The following is a 12,480-nucleotide window of genomic DNA, read 5'->3' on the forward strand; positions in this document are numbered from 1 at the left end:
GCTAGACACTGTGATGTTTGGAAAGCACTAAGTATAAATAGTTGCCAATTATTGCTTGTTTATTTTGTGCCACTTCTGCTGAACGCTTTTGATAACAGCAACAGCTAAAATAAAAGCTGTGCTACTTGACATGTTTACTATGTAACAAGCACTGTACTGAATCCTTTACTAAGGGATGCAGCAAATATTTAGAAATGCAATGATCAGAAAAGTTGACCTGGTTCCTGCCCTCTCACTAGAATCCATTGGAGAAACAGCCTTTGAATAAATAACCACCCAAATAAGTTACAAGACTAAAAACTACTGGGACCTTGATCCGCTTGGCCTTGAACACTACCTCATTATTGCCATCTAAATATTACTTCATTATATAAGTTTTACCACATAAAATAGGCGTTAATAGTCTCCTAAATATCTTAAATGAAACAAACACAACAAATAGCTAACAATGTTGACTCTACATGGCTGGCACATGTTTCTCTCTACTGTTCTTCCCACTTTTCTGTATATTTGAAATTTTTCATAATAAAAAAGTGGTTGTTGTTAGGCCTAGCTGGGTTAGCTCAGGGGATAGAGCGTCGGCCTGCAGACTCCTGGGTTCGATTCCAGTCACAGGCCCAGGTCCAGGTTTCCAGCTTGATCCCCAGTGTGGGGCATGCAGGAGGTAGCCAATCAATGATTCCCTCTCATCATTGATGTTTCTATCTCTCTCTCCCTCTCCCTTCCTCTCTGAAGTCAGTAAATATATATATATATACTAGAGGCCCGGTGCACGAAATTCGTGCATGGGGGGGGGGTCCCTCAGCCCAGCCTGCACCCTCTCCAATCCAGGACTGCTGGCTCCCAACCGCTCGCCTGCCTCTGCCTGATTGCCCCTAACTGCTTCTGCCTGCCAGCCTGATCACCCCCTAACCACTCCCCTGCCAACCTTATCGACGCCTAACTGCTCCCCGGCCAACCCGATTGCCCCTAACTGCCCTCCCCTGCTGGCCTGGTTCCCCCCCCCCCAACTGCCCTCCCCTGCAGGCCTGGTCCCCCCTAACTGCCCTCCCCTGCTGTCCTGGTCACCCATAACTGCCCTTCCCTGCAGGCCTGCCCCCCCCCAACTGCCCTCCCCTGCAGGCCTGGTCCCCCCCAACTACCCTCCCCTGCAGGCCTGCCCCCCCAACTGCCCTCCCCTGAAGTCCTGGTCCCCCCCCAACTGCCCTACCCTGCTGACCTGGTCCCCCCCAACTGCCCTCCCCTGCAGGCCTGGGTCCCCAACTGCCCTCCCTTGCTAGCCTGGTCTCCCCCAACTGCCCTCCTCTGCCAGCCTGGTCACCCCTAACTGCCCACAACTGCCCTCCCCTGCAGGCCATCTTGTGGCGTCCATCTTGTGTCCACATGGGGGCAGCCATCTATGACCACATGGGGGCAGCCATCTTGTGTCTTGGAGTGATGGTCAATTTGCATATCACTCTTTTATTAGATAGGATATATATATATATTTAAAGTGGTTGTTTTAAGGTAATCTTTGTCTTTTAACTAGATCATTTGGTCCATTTATACTTACTATATTTACTGATATATCTGATTTATTTCTATCATCTTATTTTGTGCTTCCTATTTGTCATGCCCCCCCCCCCTTTTTTTTCCTTTTCCCACCCCTTTCTTGTTTTCTTTAGGGCTGGTTTTTTCCCCCATTCCATTTTTCTTCCTCATTTGTATACTCTATTTCTATTGTTTTAGTAATTACCCTAGAAATTTTGACATGGATACTTACAAAGTCAGTTTTTAAAATATTTTTACTTTGCTTTCTTAAAATATAAGGACTTTGGGATACTTTAATTACCCATCCTCTCAATTATATGCTTTAATCATAGTGTATTTTAAGTTTAATCTTTTCCTTTTCCACCCCATGAGTAATTACTAAATTGTTTTAAACAGTCAATGTTACTTTAGACTCAAACACAGTTACCAATTTCTTTGCCCATCTTTTCTTCTTGCATCTCAGAACTTACAGCTAGAATAATTTTCCTTGTTCCTGAAGTGCACCCTTTAGATTCTATTTCAGTGAGGGCTTGTTGGAACAATTCGAGCAATGACAATAAATAATATAGTTTTGAATTATTACCAAAAGTAGAAAATAAATATCCATGAGTCCATACTGATATAAATAAATGATTGAATAAATAAATAACTAGAAAAGATAAAATAATTCCAAATAATATACCTTAGCCATTCCTCCCTCAAGAAGGTGGTACATAACTCCCCTTAAGTTAGGATTATACTTAGTGACTTTCTTCCAAAAAGTACCGTCTGGAAAGTAGAAAAATAACTTTGTAAGGAGAGACTTGGCAAATAGTACCTCAGCAAGGTGGTCATAGGTCACATTGAGATTACGGATCCTGCTATGATGTGATGAGAAAGGCATTTCACCTCTTGGTATTCCACTTCTTCCCCCCCCCCCCCCAATCCCACAATCCCACTCTAATTATAGGGAAAACTTCAGGAAAACCCAAACTGAAGGACATCCTACAAAACGCCTGAGGAGGACTCCTCAAATGTCAAGGTCATCTAAAACCAGGAAAGTTTGAGAAACTCACAGTCCAGAGACCCAAAGACTAGATGTCATGTGGAGTCTTGAATGGGGTCTTGGAACAGAAAAAGGGCATCAGGGAAATACCAAGAAAATCTGTATAAAATATGTTCTTTAGTTAAAAATAGCATATTAATATACTAGAGGCCCAGTGCACGAAATTCATGCACAGGAGTGGGGGGTCCCTCAGCCCGGCCTGCACTCTCTCCAATCCGAGACCCCTTGGGACTGCTGGCTCCTAACTGCTCACCTGCCTGCCGGCCTGATCCCCCTAACTGCTCTCCCCTGCCAGCCTGATCCCCCTAACTACTCTCCCCTGCCAGCCTGATCCCCCTAACTGCTCTCCCCTGTAGGCCTGATCCTCCTAACTACTCTCCCCTGCCTGTCTGATCGCTTCTAACCACCTCTGCCTCAGCCCTGCCACCATGGCTTTGTCCGGAGAGACATCCGGAATGTCGTCCGGAAGATGTTCAGTCTAATTAGCATATTACTCTTTTATTAGTATAGATGAAGATTGTGATTCATTAGTTGTGACAAATGTACTAATGTGAGACATTAAAAGTAGGGGAAACTCCCTTTACTATCTTTGCAACTTTTCTGTAACTCCCAAACTATTCTAAATTAGAAGTTCAAGTAAAATATTTTTATTGGCTTTTCAACCTCCTATATTGGTGTTCTCTGTAGTGCAAACTGTCTCTGGCTCTCAACCCCTTTGATAACCAGAGTATGCAATGCTCAACCACCGCGAGGAAATGGATGGCTTTGTGGAATTTGTGTCATCATCTCACCCCATTTCTGGCTTTGGAATGCCACCACCCCTGGCTAACCAAATCCCACCCATCCTTCATGGCCTCAATCACTCACTCACTCCTTCTCTCATTCATTTACTCATCCAAGCAGAATCACTGCCTGAGCATCCTGCAGTGGATGCATTTAGCCTGAGCTACAAAGAACCTCACTGTCTAGTTGAGGGGAAAAAATCACCAAAATGAATACAATCTGTGATAAATGCTAAAATAGATGAAAAGAAAGCTATGAAGAGACAATGAACATTACTCTCAGGGCTGGGAGCAAACTTAAAAGCTCCGAGGTATTAGAGAATAGTCTTGTAAAAACAGTAAGAAAGATTTTGCTAGACAGAAAGAGAAGAAAGGGTTCTCCAAGTGGAGGAACAGCATATGCAAAGGCCCTGGGGTACATGGCCTTCCAGGGCCTGTTTGAGGAAAGGCAAGGAGTAAAAATAGTTTCTCAAATTTATTTAGTTTCTGCTCTGTATCAGGCAGTATATTAGCATAGGTATCAGTTTCCTGTGGTGCTGTAACAAATGACCACAAACCCCACCAAGTTACAGTTTTGGGGATTAGAAATCCAAAACTGGGTTTTACGAGGCTAAAATCTATCTGCGTTCTATCTGGAGGTTCCTTGTCCTTTGCTTCTGGAGATTGGCCATATTCCTTGGCTTATGGCCCCTTTCTCTGTCTTCAAAGCCAGCTTCTTCAATCTTCTCTCTCGGGTCTGTTTCCATCGTACTGAGTGTGGACCTGTGGGCCAGGTACTGCGGTAAGTGCTTTGTTTCTGTTAATTTATTTAATCCTCACAATACCCAGGCGGATCACTTATCCCTCACTTTACAGATGAGGAAACCAAGGCCCTGAGAAGTGTAGCCAGCAAGGATGGGGGATGAAGGGTCTCCTGTTATGCTAGAGAGTCTAGAGTTTCTCCTTTGATATCCTTGGCTATCCCAACGTTGTTATACAGAGAAGTAACATGATCAACTACTATGTATTTTTAAAATTCTTTTGTTGTTTGTTTTTAAATATAAAAGTTATAATATATTGTTTTTAAATAAAAATACCTTGCAATAATTTGAGGTTTACAGAGAAGCTGCAAAAGTTGTGCAGAGTTCCATCTGCCACCTCACACAGTTACCCCGAGGTCGTCGTTTGACTTCTCTTTACATGACTGTGGTAGCAACACCGAAATGTTATAATTAACTAAACCCAGACTGTTTTGGTTGTCACACTTTCCCCACTAATGTCGTCTTCCCATTCTAGGATCCAGTCCAGGACATCACATTGCGTTTTGCAAACTCATTTTTCACAGAGATTCTTGGGCAGCAGACTGGAGGATGGACTGGTAACAACAGCCGAGCCAGCAATGACCGAGTGCCACGTGCCAGGCACTGTTCTGGCAGCCTCATAGGGATCACTCACATTCCCACCACCGCAAGGTGGTAACATTATTGTCTCTGGTTCACACAGGAGGAAAGGGGCACAGGAGGTTTAGAAACTTACCTATGAATTGTTAGAAAGGAGATGGAGAATAAGGACTTGGATGAAACAGACCACAGGGACAGGGTAGGGGCACATTTCTCAGAAGTGGGGCCCATAGTGAGGATGTAGAGGACACCCTGGAGAATCCCAGTGGCTCTGCCACAGGCCCTTTGCACTCACTATTCCCTCTCCTGCATTGCCCTTCCCTTGGCTGCCTCTACATTGTCACCATCATTGGACAACTTCTTGGAATGCCTGCTGCATGTCAGGCACCGTCCTAGGTGCTGGGGTGTATGAAGGCTGCTTCCAGGTGGTGGGGGCACACGAGGTACATCCACACAGGCGAGAACAAACCTCGGGAGAGGGGTTCTATGAAAAGGTGACTGTGAATGGGTGTGAGCTGAGCTGGACGCTGTTCTGGAAGGCTTCCCTGATGCCAGTGTCCAACCCCAGCTTCCACGTCAGTCAGTTTCCTTCCCCACACTTGGCCAACGTGGAATTACTTATTTGTTTGTTTATCTGTTGTCTGTCTCTCCATTCGGAAGCAAATGTAGTGAGTGATCCATCCCTGATTTAAAACCCTACCTCCAGTGGATAGAGCGTTGGCCTGCGGACCAAAGGGTCCTAGGTTCGATTCCAGTTGAGGTCACATACCACGTTGCAGGCTCCTTCCTGGCCCTGATTGTGGTTCATGCAGGAGGCAACCAATGGATGGATGTGTTTCTCTCAGATTGATATTTCTCTCTGTCTTTCCCTCTCTCTAAAAATCAATGAAAAAATATCCTTGGGTGAGGATTTAAAAAAACAAAACAAAATAAAAACAACCCTACCTCTAGCACCTAGCAAGTGCTTGAAGCACGACAGTTAATAGAGGAGAACTGAATAGTGAAGAAGGGAGGGAAGGAAAGAAGGAAGGAAGGAAGGAAGGAAGGAAGGAAGGAAGGAAGGAAGGAAGGAAGGAAAGGAGGGAGGAAGGAAGGAAGGAAGGAAGGAAGGAAGGAAGGAAGGAAGGAAGGAAGGAAGGAAGGAAAGGAGGGAGGAAGGGAGGAAGGGAGGAAGGAAAGAAAGGGAAGGGAAGGGAAGGGAAGGGAAGGGAAGGGAAGAAAGGGAGGGAGACCCAGGGTCACCTGGCCTTGAAGATTCAGGATTAGCTTATATACAAGACTTTTTAAAAACCCAAGCAGACGCCGAAACCGGTTTGGCTCAGTGGATGGAGCATCGGCCTGTGAACTCAAGGGTCCCAGGTTCGATTCCGGTCAAGGGCGTGTGCCTTGGTTGCGGGCACATCCCCGGTGGGGGGTGTGCAGGAGGCAGCTGGTCGATGTTTCTCTCTCATCGATGTTTCTGGCTCTCTATCCCTCTCTCTTCCTCTCTGTAAAAAGTCAATAAAAATATATTTAAAAAAAACAAGCAGACATAGCAGTTCAGTCAGACTGGATGGGGGTTGGGGAGGTCATAGAATCAGACCTACACCACAAACAGGGGTGCAGTCCTATGGCCTAAACCTTGCCCGGAGAGGGGGCCCCTCCAGTCTCGGACAGGAGAACTTGGGAGGGGCTGCTTGCTCAGTTGAGGGTTTCAATGAATGAGGTGGATGTTGGGAGGTTTGGGGGGCAGGATAAGAAGACCAATGCTTTCCCCTTCTCCCCAGAAGCAAGTTTTCTCCACACCCTGATCTCTCTCAGTTCTTTAGTCCTGACGGTGGATTCCTGGTCCCCATCTCTGTACCTGGCACAAATATCAATAAATGTTTGATGCGTGAAGTAATGTAATTAAGAATTTGAGGAGTGGTATGGGGGAGATTCTTAGGACTCTTCCCCAAGCATCCAGAAGGCCACATTTGCATACAAATAATGGATATTCTAATTACAAATCATTGGTATTGATTTATTAGGCAGATCCCCAAGGATCTCTAGAAGATAATTAGATTCCAAGCTCCTTAGCGGTAAGGCAGGCATATTTGCCTCAATGTTCGCCCAGGGCAGTGGGAAGCAGAGCTCTGAGTAAATGTTTGGTGAGTGTGTGTGGGAGTTTACAGTGTCCCCACAGATCTTCCCAGTGTATTGGGATGGGGGTGGGGGACGGGGATACATGTGTGTGTGGGTAAAATCTGTACACCTCTTTTCCCCGAGCCCTAGTGCTTTTCCACTGTATGGCCTTCATTCATGGAGGTGTGCACTGGCTGAGCCTGGGGACCAAGACACAAAAGACACGCAGCCCCCTCTATCCCTGTTCAGCCAGGAGACAAAGCAACGCAAGGTGGCGTCCAGTGGCCCCACCCGGGAGAGTCTGGGGGCAAGGGCTGTTAGAGCTCTCCTCATCCCCTCCATCAGCATCTCCCCAAGCCACCGAAATTAAATGACATAGTAATTAAAAGCTAAAAAAATGAAATCAGAAACTTTGCTATTTCATGGATCTCATTTAAAAACCTGGCTTGCTTTGCAAATGCAGCGTTGAGTCCTCCCACCTCCACTGTCTTTCTGACCCTTTGGCCACTGCCAGGGTCCTCTAAGAGAGATTCCGCAGCAGCCTCCTGTCCTGGGGTCAGAAGAGGAGGTGTCCCTGCCGCCTGCCCTCGGAGCTCAGAGGCTGACACGGGGAGGAGTGGGGAGGGAGAGGTATGACAGGTGGAGGCGGTTTAAAATTTCCCCATTTCCATTTTCCTGCGCCCCACTCCCAGGAACACTTAGGGCCACAGATTCTCAAGTGACTGTCATCACGTTGCTTTTCTATCTGGGGAAAAACAAAAACAAACCATTACACGATGCAGATTATACTATGCAAAGCAAAAGCTGTGTTCTCACAAAATCCAAACTGTTGCCATGGGCCCCATTGTGCCGTCTGGGCTCCCTGTGACCTGGGAGTGAGGGTGAATGAACATCTGTTGGCATGGGCACCCTCAAGCCCAAGCAAGGCCCCAGGCCACACCTGACCCAGCTGGGGTTCCACTGCAGCAGGGAGGAGGGAGGGAGACAAAAGGAGGGAGGGAGACAGGAGGAGGCAAGCTCACCTGGGGAAGTGACGCAGGGTTGGGGGGGGGGGGGGAGAGGGGCTTTGCTCCTGGTTAGATGCTGCCAGATGGAGGTAACTGTATGATGGGGTGGCTAGAAAGGGAGGGCAGACTCCAGCCAGCCTAACTCTCCTTCAGATCAGCCGGGAGGCAGGATGTCTGATCCCCTGGGGGGATGTGGACAATGCTCTTTTTGGTCTGGGCTCAGAATGGTAACAGAGGGGTCTTGTGTCTTTACCCACCATAGTCACGGAGAGGCCATGTGTCCTGTGGAACTGCTTATGTTCAGGGAGAGAGACCACCAGGCCAGCTGTGAGTGCCAGGCCAGCACATGGCTGTCAGGGCCTGATTTTCTCCTTCTCAATAATGGTGCCTCAGTTTCCTTATCCGTAAGGTGGGGAATAATGAAGGTTTCTACCCCTCAGGTTCAGGGAGGATTCAGTGAGTAAACACAAGTTAAGCTCATCCCATAGTGTAATCATGGGTTCATCATACAGTGAAATGCCCCTCACCCCAAACACAGCACATGCAGGAACAGAGCCTTAGGTGGTAACCCAGTCATGGCATCCCACCTCCCAGATCTTTAAATGTTTTAAATCAAAGCAAATGATTCTTAAATTGTAGCAATTAGAAAAAGGAACATTGAGTAAATACCTTCTGTTATTTCCTCCTGTGGGAAAGGCATCACAAAAGCACCGTCCTTATCTCTCAGAAGATGAGCTCCCTAATGGGGTTGTGATTTATTTGTGCTGTGATAACGCGTGCTATCTGAGAGGAGTCCTAAAACCCACCCTGGTTTTTTCTTTTTATTTATTTTTCCGAGTCCAAGATGGCGGGCTTTGCAGTGGAGGAATATGTGGACATTCCACAGTGCGAATAATAAATGATGATGGATCAGCTTCCCCAGGCTGGCACCTGGAAGGGAGGGGGCGACACTAATCTCTGGGTGGCGGCCAGCTGCAGGCCTGTCTGCCCTGCAGGCACCCGCCTCTTCAGCTGTCCTGTCCTTCCCTTTCCTCCCCTGCCCAAACCCCTCTGACCCTGTGATTCTCCTGCAGCCAGAGCTACAAGGAACCTTTTGTCTCTTTCTCATTTGGCTTTGCAATTTAAGTAATTTGTCTTCTCTTCATTTTGTATTTTGTGGGTAATCACAGGCATGTGTGGGTGTGTTTTTTAAACTACAGCGTTATGGAAAATAAAGGCAAACTTTTATGCTTTTATGCTGTAATAGAGAAACAATGAAGAAATCCCTCACGGACCTATGGGGGAAATAGTGGGCCCTCAATGTGTGTGACTGTGCCACAGGCAGTCAGATGCTAGGGCTAATCGTGGGATTTAAGTATTTATTATTGGTGTGATTAACAATATTGATTTATATAGCTTGACTACTTGTCTCCATCAGCTATTCATAGCAGCCCCGTAAAATCTGCACCGTTATCATTTAGCAACTAAAATCACACCCCCACTGGCAGAGGAGGCAGCCAAAGGTTGAGCATAGCCACTGAGTCAGCAAACTGCATGTCTTCTGGCTGGACTTGAAGTCCCCTTGGAGAAATGAGCCCCGAGTCATCATTCCAGAGACTATCCCAAGTAATCGTAATGCCAGTCCACTCTGGAAACGCGCTCTTGAAGATTTCCGGGTCACAGAACCCTGCGCTCCATCTCCGTCCAGTTCAGGCCGAGGAGCCTTTCCTGGTTGGCCACAGGACCCTTCTTCCCCCAGCGGCGGCTGAGCTGGTTTGGGGAGGGAGGGGTAACCTGATACCCACAATCAGCACCTCCACTTGCTGTACTCTAAACGCTTCAAACTGCTGTCTTTCCAGCATCCCCATGTCATCAGCAGGCCATTTATAAAAACTGCCCCTTGGCCACCATGCTCCCATCTCCTATTACATTTGGGAGGCTAGTTTGGGGAGAAGAAATTTGAGAACAACCCCACAGGGACCCTGCTTCTCTAACATGGGGCTATCCCATTGGAAATATGAAATGTAAAAATAAATTCAAGCATAACATTTCTGGTGGGGTATTTTATGATCCAAGGGCCCGGTTGTTAACTGGTTCAGAGTGAAAAATCTCCCTGTTGACAAAGTCCCCCCCTCACTCTCCCCCCATCGCCATTGCCATAGTGTCTACTTGTTTTTTTGTGAGTTTTTTTTTTTTTTTCATTTTGGAAACAACAATAAACGATGATGTGTTCTCATTTCTATGCAAAGAAGACATGGCCTGACCCCATGGCTGGAGCAGCTGATTGAAATGCTAATGTTAATGATAGTATACCTCAGCGAGGTTTCTGTGCCCACGCTGTGCATTAACCTTGCATTTCCATCATTCATAACCTGACACTTTTCTTCTAAAAAATGCCCTTTCTCTAATAGACTGGAGCCTTTGTAGCTTTCCCACAAAATTCTCCACATCATTTATGTAACAGAGGCCTGCAGGTAACATTCACACTGAATACTAAATACAGAGAATTCTGATTCTCTGATTGTCCTGCTTTCCGCCCCTTTAACAGTGATATCTGTGGTTGTATCACCTTTACACAAATTTCTTAAAAAGTGGTCTTTGCATTCTTATGTTGTTTCTTGGAAGATATTCAAAGGTTGTGCTGAAAATAAAAAATTGAAATGATCCGAGGTCCAATGAAAATCATATTTAACAAAATGATGCATTCTGACAAGCCATGTCTGTTGTCCTGCTTCTCTGTCTTGCAACCTCCAGCAGTGGCCTCCAAAAGGGATGCTTTCATACCCATGATGGGTACATTCTAGAAGGCTGACCAACCAACATTTCCAGTAGAGAATCATATTTTCAGCTAGCTTTATTACAAGCCAAACAACTAAACATTTTAAAAGGCTCGGCATTTTATTTTGTATTTTACCATCTTAATGCAAATCTTGTTAAGTCCGAATGGGAAAAAAATCTGCCATAAAATTAAGGTTGCTTAGAAACCTGGGTCCATAGTTTATATGCTCTGAGGCAGTGGTCGGCAAACTCATTAGTCAACAGAGCCAAATATCAACAGTACAATGATTGAAATTTATTTTGAGAGCCAAATTTTTTAAACTTAAACTTCTTCTAACGCCACTTCTTCAAAATAGACTTGCCCAGGCCGTGGTATTTTGTGGAAGAGCCACACTCAAGGGGCCAAAGAGCCGCATGTGGCTCCTCGCGAGCCGCAGTTTGCCGACCACGGCTCTAAGGCAAGCAGATGGTGGCTTGAAGGAAAATAAAGCAAAGTTGTTTCATGTGTGCATTTAAAATACCCGTTTGTGCTAATTTGTTTCTCCCTTTGGGCATAGAGTCATTCTGTTTCTTAGGATCTATAAATTAGACTGGCTTTTGCCATAGTGTTATTTTGACAGGCTATAATTAATATTCTCCTTTATAACATACATAGGGTGCCCCCCAAAATGTATACACACTTTAATAGCTGATAACTCACTTAATTTTCACTCCTTTTCAGGTTTAACTGATTTGAAATAATGGGTGAAGCCAGACTAAGCTTTGGACAAAGAAAATTTATCCTAAAGTGCCACTAGACTTTTTTTTTTTTTTTTTTATGGGAATCCTATATAATAAAAGCCCAGCGACCGAACGGCGGAATGACCAGCACGACCGGTCAACCAGTTGTTAAGATGCACACTGACCACCAGGGGGGCAGACGCTCAACGCAGGAGCTGGTGGTCAGTGTGCTATCACAGTGGGAGCGCTGCGCGGCTGATGGGGATGAGTGGCTGCTCCTGCGTGAACCCCGGGCCTATGGGCAGGAACCCGGGCTGTGATCATTGCCTCCTCGCCCCAGGCTCCTCCTCCTCACTCCCCGCTGCCTCCTCTGGACACCTGCAGGCCGCACAACACCTGCCGCCAGGCTCACAGAGCTGACTGCAGCGGCTGGGAGGCGGGTTTGTGGCCGCCGTGGGACTGAGGCCTACTCCGCTGCCTCTCAGTGCTATTGTCCCTGGGCCCGGCCCCGACTGGGTCCCCTGGAGAGGCGAGTGCTCCGGCTCCACGGAAGATGCTGGACCAGTGAGCAGCCGCTCAGAGGGTGGGTCCATAGCCACTGGGCTGACTGGGATGAGTGGCGCTCCCACAGCGGGCCGATCCCCGCAGGCCACGCCCCCCACCAGTGCACGAATCCCGTGCACCGGGCCTCTAGTACATAAAAGATGAAGTTTATGGTACAAAACTGGCAACAGTCGATGAATCGAGGGCACATAAGTACCGAACAAAATGATTCTTGATGTTTGCAGTTCCACTGCTTTGCATTATCAGCAATGCCTGAACCAAAACAGTCATCGTTTGAAAATAGGCATTGACAAAAAAATTATTCATTTCTGTATTCTTTTAAATTGAAAATAAATTGTATGTTAATAAATGCTGACTTTACAATCATTCAAAGTGTGTACACATTTTTTGGGAGACCCTGAATTTATTTATACTCCCCCTTCTAAGAGGATTTAGGACAGCTTGAAAAAATATGTGTCAAATATGAAAATGAAATTTAAAAGTATAGAAATACATATAAAACAGAAAGTGAAAAATGGTGTTAGTTATGTCATTCAAGCCTTTCTCCTCAGAGAAAGCACTGCTAACATCTTGGAGTACACGTTTCCAGATTT

Source organism: Cnephaeus nilssonii, assembly GCF_951640355.1.
Source record: "Cnephaeus nilssonii genome assembly, chromosome: 11".
Taxonomy (NCBI): Eukaryota; Metazoa; Chordata; class Mammalia; order Chiroptera; family Vespertilionidae; genus Cnephaeus; species Cnephaeus nilssonii.